The sequence below is a fragment of the Lepidochelys olivacea genome, assembly GCF_965140295.1.
Source record: "Lepidochelys olivacea isolate rLepOli2 genome assembly, chromosome: 6".
In the NCBI taxonomy this organism is placed as follows: domain Eukaryota; kingdom Metazoa; phylum Chordata; order Testudines; family Cheloniidae; genus Lepidochelys; species Lepidochelys olivacea.
In genome coordinates, this window is record NC_140416.1 from 120,069,178 (window position 1) to 120,090,751 (window position 21,574).

Below are 21,574 nucleotides of genomic sequence, written 5' to 3' on the forward strand. Positions count from 1 at the left end.
TCCAGCCTAAAATGCAAGTGCACGTTCATAATATATGCGCTTTTCCAATATAATTATATATACATTATTCTAAAGAAAAAGCAGAACATATTTTTCTAAGATACTGTACTGTCAGTTGATGTTAACTGATAGTTCCCATTTGCTAGTAAGTATAGAGTATTCAAATATCACTATCAAGACAAAAAAATTACAACATAAAAACAACAACGTAAGGGACAGAGTTAAGGTTGTTATACTGTAATGAAATATGCATTTGCTGAAGAGAAATGCATTCATTCTGTGCACAGTAAGGTGTAAGATGTCCTTAACTGTTTATGTCCTTGCTTTTAAATAACTGGGTTATAAAAATGTTTTCGTTATAGGCAAGTGTATATTGTCTCACAGCATCCCTAACTTATTTGCTTTTTTTAAAAATACCAAAGATACCCTCCTCAACCCCATCTTTCTTTTCCATTTTAGAAGTACTTCCCAGTGCAAAAAAATAAAAATGAAATTGGATGCACCAGTCATGATTATTGGTGCATCTGAAGAAGTGGGTCTTTTTTTTAATCCATGAAAGCTTATGCCCAAATAAACCTGTTAGTCTTTAAGCTGCCACTGAACCGCTCGTTGTTTTTGTGGATACAGATTAACATGGCTACCCCTCTGATACTCAGATTATTAAAGTAGTTTGTACCTCTCCAGAGTTAATTAGTTATATTTCACCGTGCAGTACATTTTGTATTTCTCAACTTAGTTAATGGAAACGTATTAGTCTATTTCATATATAGAGTCTAATTCACTAAACAAGTCCCAAAACTAAATGCTGCAGCACTTTGGTTGCTAGCACTGCAAGGAAATTATTTATTTTTAAACAATGTATTAGTTAATCCACAGAATTTTTTTTCAAAATTATGGAAATTGTTTTGAACTGAGTTTGGAGCAAATCTGACTTAAGAGTGTCCTTTTAAAAGCATTGTCTTAAATTGCTACAATAAATTCAATTTACTTTGGGGTTTGTTTGGTTTTTTTTTTTTTGATCCCATAGATTTGCATCCAGACTGCTTTGCTGGCTAATTGTTAAAAGAGGAGGGATTTTTAAAGTCATTATTGTTTAAGGCAATGAACTTCTCTTTTTCTGAGGGAAAGTAAGTTAAACTTTCTTCTGATGTTATGAAGAAACAACAGGCAATTTATAAAGCTCTCCAAGATAGTCACAGGTTTCAGAGTAGCAGCCACGTTAGTCTGTATTCGCAAAAAGGAGGACTTGTGGCACCTGAGAGACTAACAAATTTATTTGAGCATAAGCTTTCGTGAGCTACAGCTCACTTCATAGGATGCTGTATTTTCCACTGAATGCATCCGCTGAAGTGAGCTGTAGTTCACGAAAGCTTATGCTCAAATAAATGTTAGTCTCTAAGGTCCCACAAGTACTCCTTTTCTTTTTCCAGGATAATCAGTTCTTAAAGCAGAGTTTTATCAATGTTAGTATAGTGACTAAATGATGATGAATTCTGTACATAGCATGTTTGTTGTACAGCTGTCACTACAGATCAAGAGATGGACCCATTATAGAAAGAGTTATTTCCAAAATATACAGCATAGTAGCTTTCTGTTTTTCTCAGATCTTTAAATATGCTTCCAGAATTTCTAACATCATCAAGTTTATTTTTAAATCTGTGATTCTGAAGCTTTGTACTAGTTCACTAAGTAATTTTTCTAAGAAGATACTTTAATTAAGTGTGCTCCTGTTGAATAAAAAGCTTTTTAGATTTCCTTATATTATGCATACAGCAAAACATAAGTGCAGAATGTTTGCATTTTGAAGTCTAACTTTAAGAAGCAGCGAGCTAGCATGTCCTCCAAAACTTTCTGTTGTGCACCCCAATTGATGGCAGGGACACCTACTTGTAATAATTCATCTACTCATCAGCTTATCTGAAACTGAATTTAGCCAAATTACTGCTAGAGCCCCATAAAAGCCGTTCTTAGTTTAGGCTGGACATTCTTAAGACTCAGTTTGTCCCTCCTTCCTTTACATAATGAATTACAAAGGCAGAAAGTACCAAATGCTCCTTCATTTAAAGTCACTCCTGTAAGAGGTGATTATGCAGCTTACTCCTGCAGTCTAAGTAGCTGATCACATTTATTCCTTACAATAATATAAGCAAGGTTTCCTTTCGCTCATTAATTTTTTAAATATAGCAGTTCTTAACATGAGGGAAAAGCAGCACATTATCCACAGTCATGGCATTCATAAGCAAGATGTCCATACTTGAACTAAATATTTACAAGACAGCAGGTAACATCTTTTAGGGAGATTCAGGGAAAGTGTTTTTGTGAAACATGATGTTTGGGTCAGACTAGTATTTTCCAAGGGCAAAAAATCATCCCTAGCAAGGACGGTTTTGTAATATCCAAAGACGACTGTGTCCAAATGCCATAGGCACTGGAATAGGGGTGTGGCCACACCCCCAGCTTGAAGTGGTCTCCATCATATAGAGGGTTTACAGTTTGGTTCAAAGGCTCTCAGCACCCCCACTATGCAAATTGTTCCAGCACCACTGTCAGAGGCAAGGAAATCTCTCCATTTCTCCCCACACACCCTTCACGTTCAACACTTTTAACACATTTTCAACAAGTTTTAAGGAGCAAGTTACATTAAAATTAAGCTCCCCAAAAAAATCAGAACAGCAGCCTCTTAGGGCCTGAACATGTGAGGTGCTGAGCACCAACTCCTCCCAGGCTACAGTGCATCTCACAGGCTCAGAGGGACTGGAAACTATTTACATCCCCAATCTCCAGTAAGAACAGCATCAGAGATCACAGCTAAGGCCCTGAAATAGCAACAGAGTACAAGACCACATGCCCAACACCAGGCTCCTCACACCCCCAACCAGGGAGTGGGGTGTGGGGAAACTAGTAAATACATCACTGAATCACACAACAAAACCCCATTGCATCCCTAGAGGGAAGACTAACCCACCCCCACCCTAAACCCCACAGCCCCGCTGAGAGAGCACCCCTCCTCCCAGTGTGAGACACCAGCAGGTCTGGAGCTGCACTTCAGTCCCCTAAGTCCCATGTTCCAACCCTTTAGCCCCATAATCTTAGTGAACCCTCCTCTCATCCCCCCAGGGGCCTCCCTTCTCCACAGGCTGGGCCTCCTCACATAACTATGAGGTTCTTTACACACAGACTCTCCCCTGCACAGCCCCCAATCTCCTTCCCATGGGATATCCCCCAATCCCCCTACAGGGACCCCCACACCCCTCCCCACAGGATCCCCACACAGCCCCCCATGGGATCCCCCTGCACATACACAGCCCCCCACGGGGCCCCCCGTACCCCTTCCCCATGGGATCCCCCCCGCACGCACACACACACACGGGGCCCCCCGTACCCCTTCCCCATGGGATCCCCCCCGCACGCACACAGAGCCCCCCACGGGCCCCCCGTACCCCTTCCCCATGGGATCCCCCCACACACACACAGAGCCCCCCCGGGGCCCCCCCACACCCCTTCCCCATGGGATCCCCCACACACACACAGAGCCCCCCACGGGCCCCCCGTACCCCTTCCCCATGGGATCCCCACACACACACACAGAGCCCCCCACGGGCCCCCCGTACCCCTTCCCCATGGGATCCCCCCACACACACACACAGAGCCCCCCCAGGGCCCCCCCACACCCCTTCCCCATGGGATCCCCCCACACGCACACACAGAGCCCCCCCGGGCCCCCCCACACCCCTTCCCCATGGGATCCCCCCGCACACACACACAGAGCCCCCCCGGGCCCCCCCACACCCCTTCCCCATGGGATCCCCACACACACACACAGAGCCCCCCACGGGCCCCCCGTACCCCTTCCCCATGGGATCCCCACACACACACACAGAGCCCCCCACGGGCCCCCCGTACCCCTTCCCCATGGGATCCCCCCACACACACACACAGAGCCCCCCCGGGGCCCCCCCACACCCCTTCCCCATGGGATCCCCCCGCACACACACACAGAGCCCCCCCGGGCCCCCCCCACCCCTTCCCCATGGGATCCCCCCGCACACACACACAGAGCCCCCCCCGGGACCCCCCCACACCCCTTCCCCATGGGACCTCCCCACACACAGGCCCACACACCCTCTCCAAGAGGATCCCTCTCCCTGGCACCCCCAAGGCAGATCCCTCCCATGCGCCCCTCCCCCAGCAGCTCAGCCCACGGCACAGGGCTGGGGGCTGCCTCACCCCCCACACACACACACACACACACACACACGGGCTCCCCCCAGCCGGCCCGGCCCGGCCCGCCCCGCCGGGGCCCCCCGCAGCCCGGCCGGAGCGGGGCAGGGTCCGTCCCCCCGCCGGGGCCTAGCCGGGGCGGGCGCTGCGCGTGCGGCTCCCCGGGCGAGCCCGGCCGGCGGCTCCCGCCAGCCCCGCGGCAGCGGGCGGGGAGCGGAGCGGGCCACTCACCCTGCGGCGGGCCCGAGCGGAGCGGAGCGGCGGCCGGAGGAGGCGGAGCAGCCGGGCCGGTCCCTGCTCGGCGGCGGCAGCCTGGCAGGAAGGGGAGCGCGGGGCGGGGAGGAGGCGGCGGCAGCGGCACGTCCACGGCGTCTGCCGGCCCCCTCCCGCCGCCCGTTAAAGGCGCAGGGCCGCGGGCAGCGCCTGACCCGAGAGCCGCCGCCGGGGACCGGGCCCGCCGGGAGCCGGATCCGGATTCCCCCCGACACCCTGCGGGGACCCCCCTGCTGAGATCCCCCCCACTGGGATTCCCCCAGACACGCCCCCCAGGGGGACCCCCAGCCTGAGACCCCCCCACCGGGATTCCCCGAGACACGCCCCCCAGGGGGACCCCCAGCCTGAGATCCCCCCACCGGGATTCCCCCCGACACCCTGCGGGGACCCCCCTGCTGAGATCCCCCCCACTGGGATTCCCCCAGACACGCCCCCCAGGGGGACCCCCAGCCTGAGACCCCCCCACCGGGATTCCCCGAGACACGCCCCCCAGGGGGACCCCCAGCCTGAGATCCCCCCACCGGGATTCCCCCCGACACCCTGCGGGGACCCCCCTGCTGAGATCCCCCCCCACTGGGATTCCCCCAGACACGCCCCCCAGGGGGACCCCCAGCCTGAGACCCCCCCACCGGGATTCCCCGAGACACGCCCCCCAGGGGGACCCCCAGCCTGAGATCCCCCCACCGGGATTCCCCGAGACATGCCCCCCAGGGGGACCCCCAGCCTGAGATCCCCCCACCGGGATTCCCCGAGACACGCCCCCCAGGGGGACCCCCAGCCTGAGATCCCCCCACCGGGATTCCCCCAGACACGCTCCCCAGGGGGACCCCCCAGCCTGAGACCCCCCCACCGGGATTCCCCCAGACACGCCCCCCGGGGGGACCCCCCAGCCTGAGACCCCCCCACTGGGATTCCCCCAGACACGCCCCCCGGGGGGACCCCCCAGCCTGAGATCCCCCCCACCGGGATTCCCCCGACACGCCCCCCAGGGGGATCCCCCAGCCTGAGATCCCCCCCTGGGGGACCCCCAACCTGAGAACCCCCAACGGGATTCTCCTCAGACCTCTCCAACAGGGATCCCCAACCTGAGACCCCCTTACTGTGATTCTCCTCACAGGGACCCCAAGCCTCAGACACACACCCCTGCACTGGAATTCCCCCAAACTCTCCCCATGGGAATCCCCAGCCTGTGAGGATTCTCCCCAGATACCCCCCTAGATCCCTGCCCAGGAGGATCCCCCAGCCTGAGACACCCCTGTACAGGGATTCACCCCAGACACCCCTGGAATCCCACAGGCTGAGATCCCGCCCATGGGGATTTCCCCCAGACACCCCCATAGGAATCCCACAGCCTGAGACACTCCCTACCATGTTTCCCCCAGGGAGCCCCCAGCCTGACACCCCCATAATGGGATTCCCATGCTGTGGCATATGGGGGCCCCAGTGTTCTGCAGAGCCATATCTGTGGCCACAGAATAAATGTGGTGAGACCCTCAGCTGTGGGTTGAGACGTCTCTTGCGGGGGACACACAGAGCGGTTACTTGGAGGTGGTGTACTTGGTCACAGCCTTGGTGCCCTCAGACACGGCGTGTTTGGCCAGCCCCCACGGCAGCAGCAGGCGCACGGCAGTCTGGATCTCCCGGGAGGTGATGGTGGAGCACTTGTTATAATGCCCCAGGCGGGACGCCTCCCCAGCAATGCGCTGGAAGATGTCATTGACAAAGGAATTCATGATGCCCATGGCCTTAGAGGAGATGCCGGTGTCGGGGTGAACCTGCTTCAGCACCTTATAGACATAAATGGAGTAACTCTCCTTCCTGGTCTTGCGGCGTTTCTTGTCCCCTTTATTCTGGGTCTTGGTCACCGCTTTCTTGGAGTCCTTCTTGGGCGCGGGAGCAGATTTCGCCAGCTCAGGTATCTCGATTGCTACTGACAGCACAGAACAGAACCAGCAATGGGTTGAGACGTCAGGCCATGTGGCTCCTGGAAGGATCTTTCCCTGACAGAGCAAGCCGTAGAGTGAGAAGGCTGGAGTTCCGAACAGTTGTTAATCATAAGCCTTCAGAAGCATATTTAAACTATTTCACTGAGCTTCAGCAGATTGAGGATGCTATTCTCTGCCATGGCCTTCTACCCTACCCAACCCAACCCAACCTCCTCCCAGGAGAGAGCATGGCTCTCAATGCTCTTTGCTTTGGCTTGTCTTCACATAGAAGTCGTAATGCTTTAACTATACCAGTAAAGTTACATCCCTTCTTTTTAGTGTGGATGGCCCTATACTGGTATAATATTTATGTCCAGCTTGTATATAGCTCTTTTTATGAGTAGGTCTCAGAGTGCTATACAAAGGAGGCAAGTATCATTATCCCCATGTTACAGATGGGAAAACTGAGGCACGGAGAGGCAAAGTGACTTGCTCAAGCTCACCCAACAGGCCAGTGGCAGAGCCAATAATTGAACCTAGGGGGAGGGTGCTTGGGGCTCCAGTGGACAGGGTAGGGGTGGGGCCTTGGGCGCAAGGGCTGGGCCACGTGGCTAACTTCCCCAAAGGGGGACTCACGTGTCACCCATGGATCTAACCAATTAGCCAGAGGTTATGCCCACTGCATATGAGCTCTGCACATTGCTACAAGACTCTAAGGCAGTGATACTCAGTGGTTCAGGAGCCAAATTAGCGATCAACATTACCCAAAAGAGCCACAGTAATGTGAATTCATTGTTTCATTTTCTATAGTACTATATATTCATATTTAAACAGTGTAACGGGGAAATATTTAGTTTGTTTATATATATAGCCAAGTATTATTATTTTATCAACTACAATTGGTTAATAACATAGTAAAAGCATTCTGATTGGTTAATAATTAAATCACACAGTGTTTCAATATCATGCTGCAAAGAGCCACAGGAGATATATTAAAAAGCCACTTGCAGCTTGCAAGTCTCAGCCTGAGTGTCACTGCTCTAAGGTCTCATCTGCTTTAGAAGCTGATCTGTGATTCTCCTCCACCAGTGAAAGTTATAGTGTAGACAGGGCTCTGATGTTTTCCACATGTGAACCCATACAGTGCTGTCTGTCTCAGTCTGCAGCCAGCTCCAGAGCATCAGCTGTTTCCTGTAGCTTTACCAAGTAATGATTGGGTGAAATTACCAAAACCCATTTTTTTCACCGCTGTCATTCAGAATTCTGTGGTCAGCAGTGAAACAAGCAAGAATCATATAGCTGGACACAGGAGCCGCTGACATGTCCAGGGCTACAGGCTCAGGAAGCAGCTTGCCTACCAAACCTTGTATCTCTGCTCTCACAACACACAGCCAAGTGAAAGCATGTGTCTTGACCCCGCTGTGAATGATGTCTCCACCCTAAAAGCCCATAACCTTCTGGAGTGCAAGGAAAGGGGAAGGAGCCAAAAACAATCAAGAAAAAAAGTCACTGAATAAAAATAAAGGAAAGAACCCAAATATAGGGGGTAGGAAGGGAAAGAGAGAATGAAGACAAAATGGGAGGGAAAAGGAAAGAATGGAGAGGAAAATGTACAGATGTGGCAACCGTGCTGAGATGTTGCGAAAGGGGCACCAACTATCAATCTGTTTCATCAATAAAAGGCAGGGTGGATAAAAATGATTTTTTTAAACAAATCAAAAAATCTGATTTTTTTAATTTAGATTGGATTTTTTTGATAAAATGCTTTTTGAGGAAAAAACCTATCTAAAGATAGATGCATTATACCTCAAAGATATCTCATCATGGAATAGGGATTATAAATGCTAATTCTATAGTATGAGACAATATATTCATGTAATGTTTAAGAAAAGTTTTGTAAATGAGTTCCAATAGTTCATGGATTAGGGACCCAATTTTATGGGATTCCACAGGCTTCTGTATAGATTATTTAGGTTAATCTTTCAATCTACCCAATGGGACTCAGTGCTCAGTCTAGATAAGATACCATCAGAGATGCTTAGTTTTGCAGTTCGCAAACTGGATTTGTGTTTCCAGAGGTAACATGCTTGTTAACAGCAAAAATGTTTTTAAATAAATAAATAATATATAGAGGTGAGAAATAACAGACCTCAACTCTATTGTCCCTCTGCAAATTTGTGTACACAGAGTCAACCCCATACCTCTCTCTAAAAGTGCAAAGTTTCAGAAAGTTCAATGAATTGAAGATTGTTGGGGGTGGAATAGATCTGGACAAGGAGAAGTCTGGAGATAAATGTGAGAAGCGAGGGACATATGCTTGTTTTGTTAAAATATACGTTTGCTGTTGAAGAAAAAAATCCAGAATACATAACGTTGTTGTTTTAGTTAAATAAAACAATTTAAATATCTGTGTAGTGATGTTCTCTTCCTAATACAGCATGGCAAGAAAATCCTCCAAATATTAATGATTAACCTGTTGAACTGGAGATAGTTCACCTCCCAATGACTTCATAAATATCTGCTTCAATTATCTTTGGGAAAATGAAATAACCAACAATCATTCATTTTCTGATATTGCTGTAAAACTAAACTGAAAAGTTTTCAAAATAAATCACTTAAAAAATGTATAGTGTGTACCTTCTAAAAATGAAACCTACATCCATCTCTGAGTTGTGAAGAATATGTATTAAGGTTATAACAACCAAGAAGAATGCATTTTTATATAGAAAACCATGATTAAATCAAGCCTTCCTGACTAGTGATTTAAATCATGATTTAAATCAAATCTATCCTGGTAAAAGGTCTGAACTGTTTGTTTAGGGACAGCACCCTAGTAGGAATCCCCGTACACTCACGTTCCTAGGAGCTGAGTGTGTAAAGCATGAACTAGGCTTCTCACACTAAGCTTGTCGACACCCACAAATTAACCATCATTGACAATGGGGGGGTCCTATTGGCCTCTGGCTAGTAGATGCTTGCTATATTATATTTGTCAGGCCCTGTCACATGTAACTAACTGTTTGTTTACTTGTTCCCAACAAAGGAGTCTTTGAGGAATGAGCAACTCAACTGCTTTAGGTATCAGCGAGGGATTTGCATAGAATCTCTCACTGAGGGCTCATTATTAGCCTATTCCCCAGCTGCATTTGTCACTGCAGGCTTCAGATGGATTTCCAGGATATCTCCAGCAAACAACAGCAACAGTGCAAGACTGACGTTCTGTGCAACTCCATGCGTTATAGGCAAGGGTAAGCAGGGCTTGAGTCAGCGTCCTAGTATGTGGGCACGTACAGTCGCAAAGCTGGTCAGCCAACTGAATGCAAGGCTCACCATCAATTGGTGAGACAGCATTTCGCTGTTCTGTTCTGGAGCTGGCCTTTTTTGCATGTCTCAGCCATCCTGCTGACCTTGTTGTGCACTCTCCCTCTGACTGAACTGTTCTTTCTTCCAAGGATATCATCAGGAATGCTGCTGCATGAGCCAACCGTTAGGGTCCATGAAAAGTGACGTAATCAGCATCATCTGCGCCACAGTGCTTAAGCATGTTATTTCCAAAATAGCACTCGGAGAGCTACAAGTTTATTGCCAGTATCTGTTCACTTTACTCACTGTGCACAGTGACTTCCGTGGGATTACTTAAGTGAGTAAGGTAGCAGTACCAAGTTTGGTCCCTAACCTGAATTTCCCACTGGCAGCTATTACCAAGCTTCCATGCCAGCTGATTGAATGGCCATTGTTTATTTTTACTCTCTTCATTGCAGAAAATCAGTTGTCGAGATTGACCCACTCTCTGCTCCCTTTATTCATTAGAATGCCACTTTAGCTGGCACGGAACCAATCCTGCTCTCACTGAAATGACTGGGAGTTTTGCTGTTGCTATCAGGGAGAGAGGGGTCGGGCCCCATCTTTTCAAGACCACGGTGGAAGAGGCCCGTTCAAACAAACAAACAAACAAAGCCAGGCTAAGCAAGTGAAGGGCTGGGTGTGAAGTGTTTTGTCAACTGCATGCCTGCATACAAAAAATATATCTTGACCCCTGATTTAATCTGTATTGATTTATCCATTCGATTGGTCTGACACAAAGTGGTCCAGTCAGTTCACCGTTTCTCCTCTTGACTAGGCAGCATGGATTTATAACCATGCTCAAGACACAATGCAGTAGTTCTGGATAAACCATCTAGCCATTGCAGGAGCTATACAATTAAATGTTCCTCTTCTACCAGGGCCTCTTGCCCAGCATTTACATGGTTGCACTGTAAAAAAACTCTGTTAGCAGCGATGCCCGTGGAAAACCCCGATCTAAAGCAGCCCCTCCTGTCAAAAACATTAATTTTTTGCCCAAAGTGATCTCTTGGGGGTGGGGGGCTGGGAAGGTAGGGGGTGTATGTGAAATCTGTCCCCACCCTCAGTGGGAACAGACAGATAGCTCAATATGCAGAACTCATGAATCTTGGGATCTCCACGGAGGCTAGGTCCATGGACACTGGCTCCAGGACCCCCTGCCTCAGCCCCTGCCATAGCACTGTGCTGTCAGGCTTATTCACTTTGAGTGGTAGGGGGATAAAAGTTATGTGCCCTACCTCAGCATTTGGGACAGGGGCAGGTGCTGTAGAAGCAGCTCACAGGGGGTCATCTATGTGAATGGATCTAGCAGGCACAATCCAGGCCCCTATCAGGATCTCACATCATCTTCTACATTTGGAACTGCAGTATGACATGAACAATTATAGTTAACACAATGTGTGATTTACCTGTGGAACTCACTGCTGCAAAACAATATTGTGATTAAATGGTTGTTTTAAAAATTATTAGATGAAAGAGCCTTTGCAGTTACATTAATTAGAACAAACATTGTAAGGGCTACAGTGCCCCAAATTTTAGGATGTATGCTGATCACTGGTTGGGATCAAGAACTTTCCCCCATAGTATAGCGACGCAGAACTAGGTGCATTATGGGAGCTTTATGCTTTCCTTTGAATGATCCAGCATTCATGACCCAGAGACAGGATGCCAGATTAAATGGTCCACTGGTTTGTTCTGATATAACAATCCCTATGGTTTAAGAAAGGAAAGAATATCTTGTCATTTAGTATGCCTTCTGCTATCTCTGGTCCTCACTAAAGTATATTATGCACTTGCCATGACCCCACAATATAGGACATCATGAAAAAGCTACTAATTAAATGAGTGCTTTTAAAATCATGCCTCATGCACCATTGTCCAATTGGAAGACAAAAAACAAATCTAAATTAAGTAGATTGTGAAGCTTTGTGAAAGAACCCTTTGAGCTTTATTGCTCCGTAGACCAGCCAGCATACCTGTAGTGCTGACACATATTTCCAAATTTATGAAGGAAAAAATGCAAAGACCCAATTAGACACATTTCATGTCAGCAATACAAGCCTGCTACTCAGGGGGTAAACTCTTTTCAAACACCGAATGGGGTCCAAAGCATCAATATCATACTTTTAGCATGGAATTCTGCTGACAAACAGTGGAGGAGTCTTTAAATCTGGGAAGCCAGAGAATCCATAGGGAGAAACGAGAAATGTGTTTAGTTTGGCTCTACTAGTCAAAACATGATCTAAGCCATGGGAGCTAATTATACATTAGTTTAAAATTATACACACCCGACGTAATATATGAGATCCTTATTAATACCAGGAAGAAATGCCCCAGTATTTTCACTGGCTTAGCCCATCTCTGATTCAGTCTCATTTAATGGTTACAAGAAAGGATTGGGGGCTTGGGGGACGTTAATTTGTTCTTATTAAGCTTTAGAAATAGTTACAAGCATGCGTTCTTCCAAAATGCAGGAATTGACTAATAATGAACATATCACACATGAAAAACTGTATCAACTGCTAGAAAAAAAAGCCGCAAAAATTAGCACCGTAGAGACAACTGGGCCTGATTCTGATCTCATCTACAGTGGTAAATCAGGAGTAATCTCACTGAAGTCTATTGAGTTACACAGGCAAGAGCAATCAGAATCAAGCCCAGGCAACTGTAAAAAGTATATTGCACACCTCTTAGCTAGCATTTGTCATAAACACAATGCATGCCATCAATTAAAAAAAATAAAACCTAAAAAAATGTGTTATAGTAAGATAAAGTATCATGAGGCATTGATGCACAACTGCATCAGGAATTTTACCATTTGTATGTAGTTCCTCTCCTAGAAGAAGTTAGTTCTGTTTTTTGTCATTAAGGTGAGACAATCAGGATAACCCTTTGCATTATCGCATTGAATATACATCTGTATACAAACAATTGATCTTCAGTTAAATGAAGTTTGGTGTGTAATAGTCCTGAAGTCCAGAAAGCCGGAGGAGAATGTGACCGGTTGGATCACAGAAAACCCCTTGGGCCTGCCAACTGATGTTCCAAGACTACTTCTGCCCCTGCTTTCCCTGCCAGCATGGGACTCCAGCACCCTGTCTTGCTGAGCCAGACACGCCAGTCTGCTTCAACACAGACCCTGGGTCTGAACTATGTGCCCCAAAGCTGCAGACTTAGCTGAAAGCAACTTAAGAAGTGTTCCTGTCTTTAATACTCAGATGTCCAACTCCCAGTGGGGTCCAAACCCCAAATAAATCCGTTTTACCCTCTATAAAGCTTATATGGAGTAAACTCATAAATTGTTCACCCTCTATAACATTGATAGAGAGATATACACAGCTATTTGCCCCCCTCCAGGTATTAATACATACTCTAGGTTAATTAATAAGTAAAAAGTGATTTTATTAAATACAGAAAGTAGGATTTAAGTAGTAACAGACAGAACAAAGTGAATTACCAAGTAAAAAAAAATATGCAAATCTAAGCCTAATACAGTAATAAAACTGAATACAGATAGGTTTCAGAGTATCAGCCGTGTTAGTCTGTATCCACAAAAAGAACAGGAGTCCTTGTGGCACCTTAGAGACTAACAAATTAATTTGAGCATAAGCTTTCATGGGCTACAGCCCACTTCATCAGATGCATAGAATGGAACATATAGTAAGAGGATATATATACATACAGAAAATATGAAAAGGTGGAAGTTGCCAGACCAACTCTAAGAGACTAATTAATTAAGATGAGCTATTATCAGCAGGAGAAAAAACTTTTGTAGTGATAATCAAGATGGCCCATTTCAGACAGTTACCAAGGCGTGTGAGGATGCTTAACATGGGGAAATAGATTCAATTAGTGTAATGACCCAGCCACTCCCAGGCTCTATTCAAGCCTGAGTTAATGGTATCTAGTTTGCAATTTTGCAACAGAAAAACTTCAAAAACAGACTCCAGCGAGCAACTGCTGGACTTGATTTGCAGGCATTAGCTAGGGGATTTCTCATAATGGCTCCCTCCTTTGTTCTGTTCCATCCACTTATATATCTTTTGCATACGGCTGGAATCCTTTGTCCCTCTCTGGGTTTCCACCCCTCCTTCTCAATGGAAAAGCACCAGGTTAAAGATGGATTCCAGTTCAGGTGACATGATCACATGTCACTGTAAGACTTCATTACCCACTTGCCAGCCCACAGGTCTACAGGAAGACTGACAAGTAAAACAGAGCCATGTACAGGTAATTGTCCTGGAGCCATCAAGATTCCAAACCACCATTAATGGGCCACATTTTGCATAACTACAATAGGACCTCAGAGTTATATTTCATATTTCTAGTTTCAGATACAAGAGTGATACATTTATACAAATAGGATGACCACACTCAGTAAATTATAAGCTTTGTAATGATACCTTACAAGAGACCTTTTGCATGAAGCATATTTAGTTACATTATATTCACACTCATCAGCATACTTTCATAAAATCATACAGAGTGCAACGTCACAGAGAGAATTCATGTGATAAAGCTAATAATATTCTGCATCTGTTATAGGTTATGTCAGAGATATCAGGAAAAACTGACATTGTATTTTTAACAAACTGCAGATTAGCTTTTCATTTCCAGATCCGGTCCATTCCACAATCTCTGTAACATGCCAATTAGAGGTATTTTGCAAAGCAGCGGATTTTTAAGGGTATCTTGTACACTTTCACTATGTTTAAAGGAGGACCAGTTGCAATCAGTGAAGTAAAAACCAGGTGAAATATGATTGCAATAAGGTGAACAAGCACACTGGGCCATTAGAACACTTGGCCCCAATCCCACTAACACTTATGTACATGCTTCATTGTAAACATGAGTAGTCCCATTGACTTATTGTACATTCATGTGCATAAATCCTTGCTGGATTGGGGCCTGTTATCATTCTCTACAGAAAAATCTTTAATCTTATCATCACACTCACTGACGATTCTTTCCTACCTCTGTAGCATGCTGCTCTAAATTAGGGTTTATTTTGGAAGAGTTTAGTTTTGACTCAGATGCATCCCATTCAGCTGAAAGAGCTTGCTGCAAGGAAAACCAGTTCTAAAGGGTCGTTAGTAATGGAAAGTGGTAGAAGTTAAATCAGATTTCCAATCTGCTGATTTAGTTGGTTCTAGATCAGATCCTGTCAAAGATGACCATGGAGGGGGCAAAAGGGAATGAACATATCGTGAGCACTGCGCTGAGTGATAGTAAGATCAGGGGTAAGAAAAATTTGTCTAACATATTTTCCCCTTTCCCTTCATTGGTGGCATAATGGTGAAAAGAGGAGAATTTTTTAAAAGGAGGGTCCCTTTAAAGCTAAGAAAAATAGGAAATGCAGAAAAAAATCTTGTCTCCCTTAACAATTCTCTATGGTGGTGTAGTCATTGTATTTTGCTTCTGTGTGACATGATAAATAGCTCAAATCACTTTTCTCCTCACTTTCCACAATCTCAGTGGTTATGTAAAAAAGAGCAAAATAATCTATGAGCATCCATTTATTTAAACCAATCCCTTTGTAATGATTGCCTGTCTTCATTCAGTACCTAAACCATGAAGACATTTTCCTTTGCACAAAATGTGCATTTTTAACCAGGGAATGTTCTACCTCCTTCCTAACATGCAGCCCTAACTCACCTGAAATGCAATAAGATTACTATTAGCCAGAAACAACACACACACACACGCACAATCTAACAGATCTTCTTGTTCAAAGAGCTCTTTCAATTATCAGAGAAACGTATTCCATTTCTGAAGTAACTTAGGAGGCTGGCTCAGCATATTTGACTTTTGCCTTTGAATAAGAAGGTAATTGTGTTCCGTTAACTCCCCACCCGAGCAAGGCATCATGGGAATGACTGGGCTTCTTGTTGTAACGAATTTCTAATGAAATGTGCAGCAAATATCCTTTTAGCCTGTTCTGCTCTTTATACAAATCAAAGGTAAAACATAACTGTGAAGAGAGTGGGGAATATCCTGGCTAGCATTCAATTTAATACTATCACAGAACAAATTAACATTTAGCACTGTGTCCACAGCTACCTGTGGGATGCCTACTTCGGCAGTTGTCTGTGTGCAGCCATTCTGATACACTGGGAAAATTACTTTAACTGCTCTGTGCCTCAGTTTCCCCATCTGTAATGTTGTCAGTAGCACTATAGCGGAGCAGTTACCCCACTCCTGTGAAAGGCTAGGCTGATTGGGGAAGCAGCCTCAGCTGGGGCCATGCCCCAGTCAGGCCACAGCTGGCCCTATAAAAGGGCTGTGAGCCAGGAGCTGAGTCAGTCTCTCTCTAGCTCTGGAAAGAGAAGGACCTGGTTGCTTGGGAGAGGATGGTACTTGAACTGGAGCAGTGCTGGGGAGTTCCAGCCTGGTAAAACCCCAGGCTGCAGGCCTTGTTGAAGGCCAAAGCAGGTACTGGGGTTGCAGAGGTGTAGCCCAGGGTTAAGCAGAGGCAGCTGATCCAGCCCCCTTGCAAATGATGAGTGGCCTTTACAGATTGCAGTTTGCCCCAGTGACAGGGGGCTAGATGATGACTGGCAAGGTGGTGCATGGTGATGGCAAGGTGATGATGCAAGGTGGGTGTAGAGGGTTGGGGGTTCTCCTGGGAGGTGTGTAGGTACTGCTGGGGCAGAACCCCAAGGTAAAAGGGTACTGGGGTCCAGGAGGGACATGGGGTCAAAGGCAGGTGAGCTAGCAGAGGGTGCTCCAAGCTGGAATTGAGCTAATTCCCAGGATAATCAGCAGAAGGCGCTGTGCCAGTGAGTCGGGGTGTTAGAGAGACAAGGTGGGTGAGGTAATATCATTTAATGGACCAACATCTGCTGGTGGAAAAGACACCCTTTCAAGCTTCACAAATGGGAAAAATTAATGAGTTTCCCAGCTAAACACAAGGTGGGACAGATTGTGATGTTGCAGGAGAGTGGTTAAAGTGAAGTGGGTAATTAACACTTCTGTGGTCTTGGGGCATAGGAGGGTTAACGGGTTACAGATTGTTGTAATGAGAAATAAAACCAGTATTGTTGTTGAGACCTTGGTTTTTGGTGTCTAGTGGATTTAGGGCCCTAGGCCCATCTTTTCGAAGGGGTTGTGAAGGTTTGCTTTGAGGATGAAGGGGTCTAATGTGAAGTGATCATTTTGTGACAAGAGTGATAGGGTGTTTTTGACTTGTCACTTTCCTGTGAGTTCATTTGAGAATGCAATGATTGTCTGGTTTCACTCGCATGGTTGTTACTGGGGCATTTGATCCTCTGGAAGAGGTACACCGTATGTTGTGATAAGCATATGTAGGAGCCCTGGATCTTGATAGGTTTCTTCTGTGGGTTATTGATCATTGAAAAAGTGGAGATATGACTGCAGGTTTTGCATCAGTTGTTTTGGCAGGGTCTGGCACTGCTTTGAGTTGGCATGTCTGGGTCTGTGGAAAGCTTGCTTTTGATGATGATTTTGGGGGGGGGGCTGTTTGAAGGCCAGAAGAGGGGATTTGGGAAAGATTTCTTTCAGGATGTGGTCCCCATTAAATATGTGTTGATGTGAGGCTCTATTAAGTAATGTATGTAAAGAGCTTGATCCGACTAGAGGGGATGCCATTTTAGATTTGGTCTTGGCGAGTAATGAGGATCTCATAGAGGAAATGGTTGTAGGGGATAATCTTGGCTCAAGTGATCATGAGCTAATTCAGTTCAAACTGAATGGAAGGATTAACAAAAATAAATCTGCAACTAGGGTTTTTGATTTCAAAAGGGCTGACTTTCAAAAATTAAGGAAATTAGTTAGGGAAGTGGATTGGACTGAAGAATTTATGGGTTTAAAGGTAGAGGAGGCCTGGGATTATTTTAAATTAAAGCTGCAGAAGCTATCGGAAGCCTGCATCCCAAGAAAGGGGAAAAAATTCATAGGCAGGAGTTGTAGACCAAGCTGGATGAGCAAGCATCTTAGAGAGGTAATTAAGAAAAAGCAGAAAGCATATAGGGAGTGGAAGAAGGGAGGGATCAGTAAGGAAAGCTACCTTATTGAGGTCAGAATATGTAGGGATAAAGTGAGACAGGCTAAAAGTCAAGTAGAGTTGGACCTTGCAAAGGGAATTAAAACCAATAGTAAAAGGTTCTATAGTCATATAAATAGGAAGAAAACAAAGAAAGAAGAAGTGGGACCGCTAAAAACTGAGGATGGAGTGGAGGTCAAGGATAATCTAGGCATGGCCCAATATCTAAACAAATACTTTGCCTCAGTCTTTAATAAGACTAAAGAGGATCTTAGGGATAATGGTAGCATGATAAATGGGAATGAGGATATGGAGGTAGACATCACCATATCTGAGGTAGAAGCGAAACTCAAACAGCTTAATGGGGCTAAATCGGGGGGCCCAGATAATCTTCATCCAAGAATATTAAAAGAATTGGCACAAGAAATTGCAAGCCCATTAGCAAGAATTTTTAATGAATCTGTAAATTCAGGGGTTGTACCATATGATTGGAGAATTGCTAACATAGTTCCTATTTTTAAGAAAGGGAAAAAAAGTGATCCAAGTAATTATAGGCCTGTTAGTTTGACATCTGTAGTATGCAAGGTCTTGGAAAAAATTTTGAAGGAGAAGGTAGTTAAGGACATTGAAGTCAATGGTAAATGGGACAAAATACAACATGGTTTTACAAAAGGTAGATCGTGCCAAACCAACCTGATTTCCTTCTTTGAGAGAGTAACAGATTTTTTAGATAAAGGAAACGCAGTGGATCTAATTTATTTAGATTTTAGTAAGGCGTTTGATACTGTGCCACATGGGGAATTATTAGTTAAATTGGATAAGATGGGCATCAATAGGAAAATTGAAAGGTGGATAGGGAATTGGTTAAAGGGGAGACTACAACGGGTTCTACTGAAAGGTGAACTGTCAAGTTGGAGGGAGGTTACCAGTGGAGTTCCTCAAGGATCAGTTTTGGGACCAATCTTATTTAATCTTTTTATTACTGACCTGGGCACAAAAAGTGGGAGTGTGCTAATAAAGTTTGCAGATGATACAAAGCTGGGAGGTATTGCTAATTTAGAGAAGGACAGGGATACCCTACAGGAGGATCTGGATGACCTTGTAAACTGGAGTAATAGGAATAGGATGAAATTTAATAGTGAGAAGTGTAAGGTCATGCATTTAGGGATTAATAACAAGAATTTTAGTTATAAGCTAGGGACGCATCAACTAGAAGTAACGGAGGAGGAAAAGGACCTTGGAGTATTGGTTGATCATAGGTTGACTATGAGCTGCCAATGTGATATGGCTGTGAAAAAAGCTAATGTCGTCTTGGGATGCATCAGGAGAGGTATTTCCAGTAGGGATAAGGAGGTTTTAGTACCGTTATATAAGGCACTGGTGAGACCTCACCTGGAATACTGTGTGCAGTTCTGGTCTCCCATGTTTAAGAAGGATGAATTCAAACTGGAACAGGTACAGAGAAGGGCTACTAGGATGATCCGAGGAATGGAAAATTTGTCTTATGAAAGGAGACTCAGGGAGCTTGGCTTGTTTAGCCTAACTAAAAGAAGGTTGAGGGGAGATATGATTGCTCTCTATAAATATATCAGAGGGATAAATACCAGAGAGGGAGAGGAATTATTTAAACTCAATACCAATGTGGACACAAGAACAAATGGATATAAACTGGCCACTAGGAAATTTAGATTAGAAATTAGACGAAGGTTTCTAACCATCAGAGGAGTGAAGTTTTGGAATAGCCTTCCGAGGGAAGTAGTGGGGGCAAAAGATCTATCTTGCTTTAAGATTAAACTCGATAAGTTTATGGAGGAGATGGTATGATGGGATAACATGGTTTTGGTAATTAAATATTCATGGTAAATAGGCCCAATGGCCTGTGATGGGTTTTTAGATGGGGTAAGATCCAAGTTACCCGGGAAAGAATTTTCTGTAGTATCTGGCTGATGAATCTTGCCCATATGCTCAGGGTTTAGCTGATCGCCATATTTGGGGTCGGGAAGGAATTTTCCTCCAGGGCAGATTGGAAGGCCCTGGAGGTTTTTCGCCTTCCTCTGTAGCATGGGGCACGGGTCACTTGCTGGAGGATTCTCTGCTCCTTGAGGTCTTCAAACTACAATTTGGGGACTTCAATAGCACAGATATAGGTGTGAGGTCTTTTTTAGGTGTGGTGGGTGAAATTCTGTGGCCTGCATTGTGCAGGAGGTCAGACTAGATGATCATAATGGTCCCTTCTGACCTAAATATCTATGAATCTATGAATCATTAGCTCTAAGATGCCCCATAAATATCATAGAACATACAATAGCCATGACTGGGACCCAGGAGATCTAGGTAAAATTCCCAGCTCTGTCATACCCACAAACTCACGATGTAGCTTTGTATAAACAACAATCTCTCTGTTCCCCATCCTTTCTCCCATCTTTTGCTTGTCTTGGTAAGTAAGCTCTCTGGGGCAGGGATGGCCTCTTGCTGGGTGTGCAGTGCCCAGCACAATGAGGTGTCTATGTGCTACTGTCCTACAGATGAGTAGTACCGATATAACTTTGAGGATGAAAAGTGCAAGTTTGGTTTGAAGGGAAAATATTCAGGCAGAAAAAAAGAGAATTGAGTTGATGTTACGCAAAGGGTTAAAAGAAATCAGGAAGTCCTTGACAAATGTCAGTGAAAAGTATAGCTGTTCTCCAGGAAAAGAAGCACCCCTATTAGGTGAGGGTTGGGCTGAAATTTAATGATTAAAATGCCAGAGATGCTGAACTCTTTTTACAATCCATCTTCACAAATTAAAAAAAAAATAAAGCCAAGAGTATGGGCAATTAGGGAGTAATTAAAGCTGTAAAAAAACCGCTATCAATAACAGTGGACAAAAGGATACTTACTAATGTGGCAATACAGAAATTAATGGATCTGTATAACATGCATCTTGTTCCAGGAAATGACTAACTCAGGACCTGCCTCTGCACACACTTACTTGGATCCTTAACTTTTCTGCACACATTTACACATGCATGTAAATTACCTGCATCCCAGTAAGTCTGCCAGCTGGAAGTAGTCTGAGCTCCTAAGTAGAGATAGGGAGGTGCATAAATGTGTGTGGGCATGTAGTCAAAATGATCAAACCCCTGAATTGTTTCTGAAAAGTCACAGACCAGTGGGATAGTACCAATGGACTGGGGGGCAAGGGGGAAGCAAATGTGATAGCTTCAAAAGCAAGAACATTATTTACTATTAATAAAAAATTGGCTGTTTGTACAGTGTTCCATCCCCCAAACAAGAGCTGAATTATCTCCTAAAATAGAAAGGACTCCTCCAGTTTTGTTGGTCCTTATTATTGCACTAATCTATCATATGGAAAACAGAGCTATATTCTACTTCTCCAACTCTTTAATATGATTTGCATAAGACTCTTCTACCTTTTTCTTTACCAAAATAATAGCATAATGCATGGAGAATTAGAATTGCTACATTTCTTTTCCAGATAAGATTCAATTATCCACATTTCAGCAAGTTCAAAGTGCAATGAGGTGCAGTTAATACTGTCTCTGTTTTATAGAGCTTTACCTGAAGCTTGAAGGAAAGTGTCTGCACTAGGCTGCTTTGGTTTACACTCACATGTGTCAAAGACAATTAGATTCAGGCAGATCATTTGACAAAAGTATAGAAAAATATATTTTACAAAATTCAGCGCACAAAGAATTTCTGACCTAAAGCGCAGGATATGTTTGTAAGACTCATGAACAGGTTCCTCTGTGAAAGCTTGTAGCTCCCAGTAATTGCTAGGTAACAATGACTTGCCCCGAGGGATCAGCCA

General features: G+C 45.1%; 1 protein-coding gene and 1 pseudogene across 7 annotated transcripts in view; both read right to left on the reverse strand.

The window, feature by feature from the left end:
* Positions 1 to 4,590, reverse strand: part of KTN1 (kinectin 1) — a 114,970-nt gene extending 110,380 nt beyond the window's left edge. For all 6 annotated transcript variants that reach the window (XM_084632459.1, XM_084632463.1, XM_084632460.1 and 3 more), the window contains exon 1: positions 4,453 to 4,590. The gene's annotated coding sequence lies outside the window, so the exon portion shown is untranslated. The remainder of the gene's footprint in view (positions 1 to 4,452) is intronic.
* An 883-nt stretch (positions 4,591 to 5,473) lies between these two features.
* LOC311521496 (histone H2B 8 pseudogene) lies at positions 5,474 to 6,542 on the reverse strand (annotated as a pseudogene). The gene has a single exon. The product of its transcript is annotated as a histone H2B 8 pseudogene (transcript).
* Between the last annotated feature and the right edge of the window lie 15,032 nt (positions 6,543 to 21,574).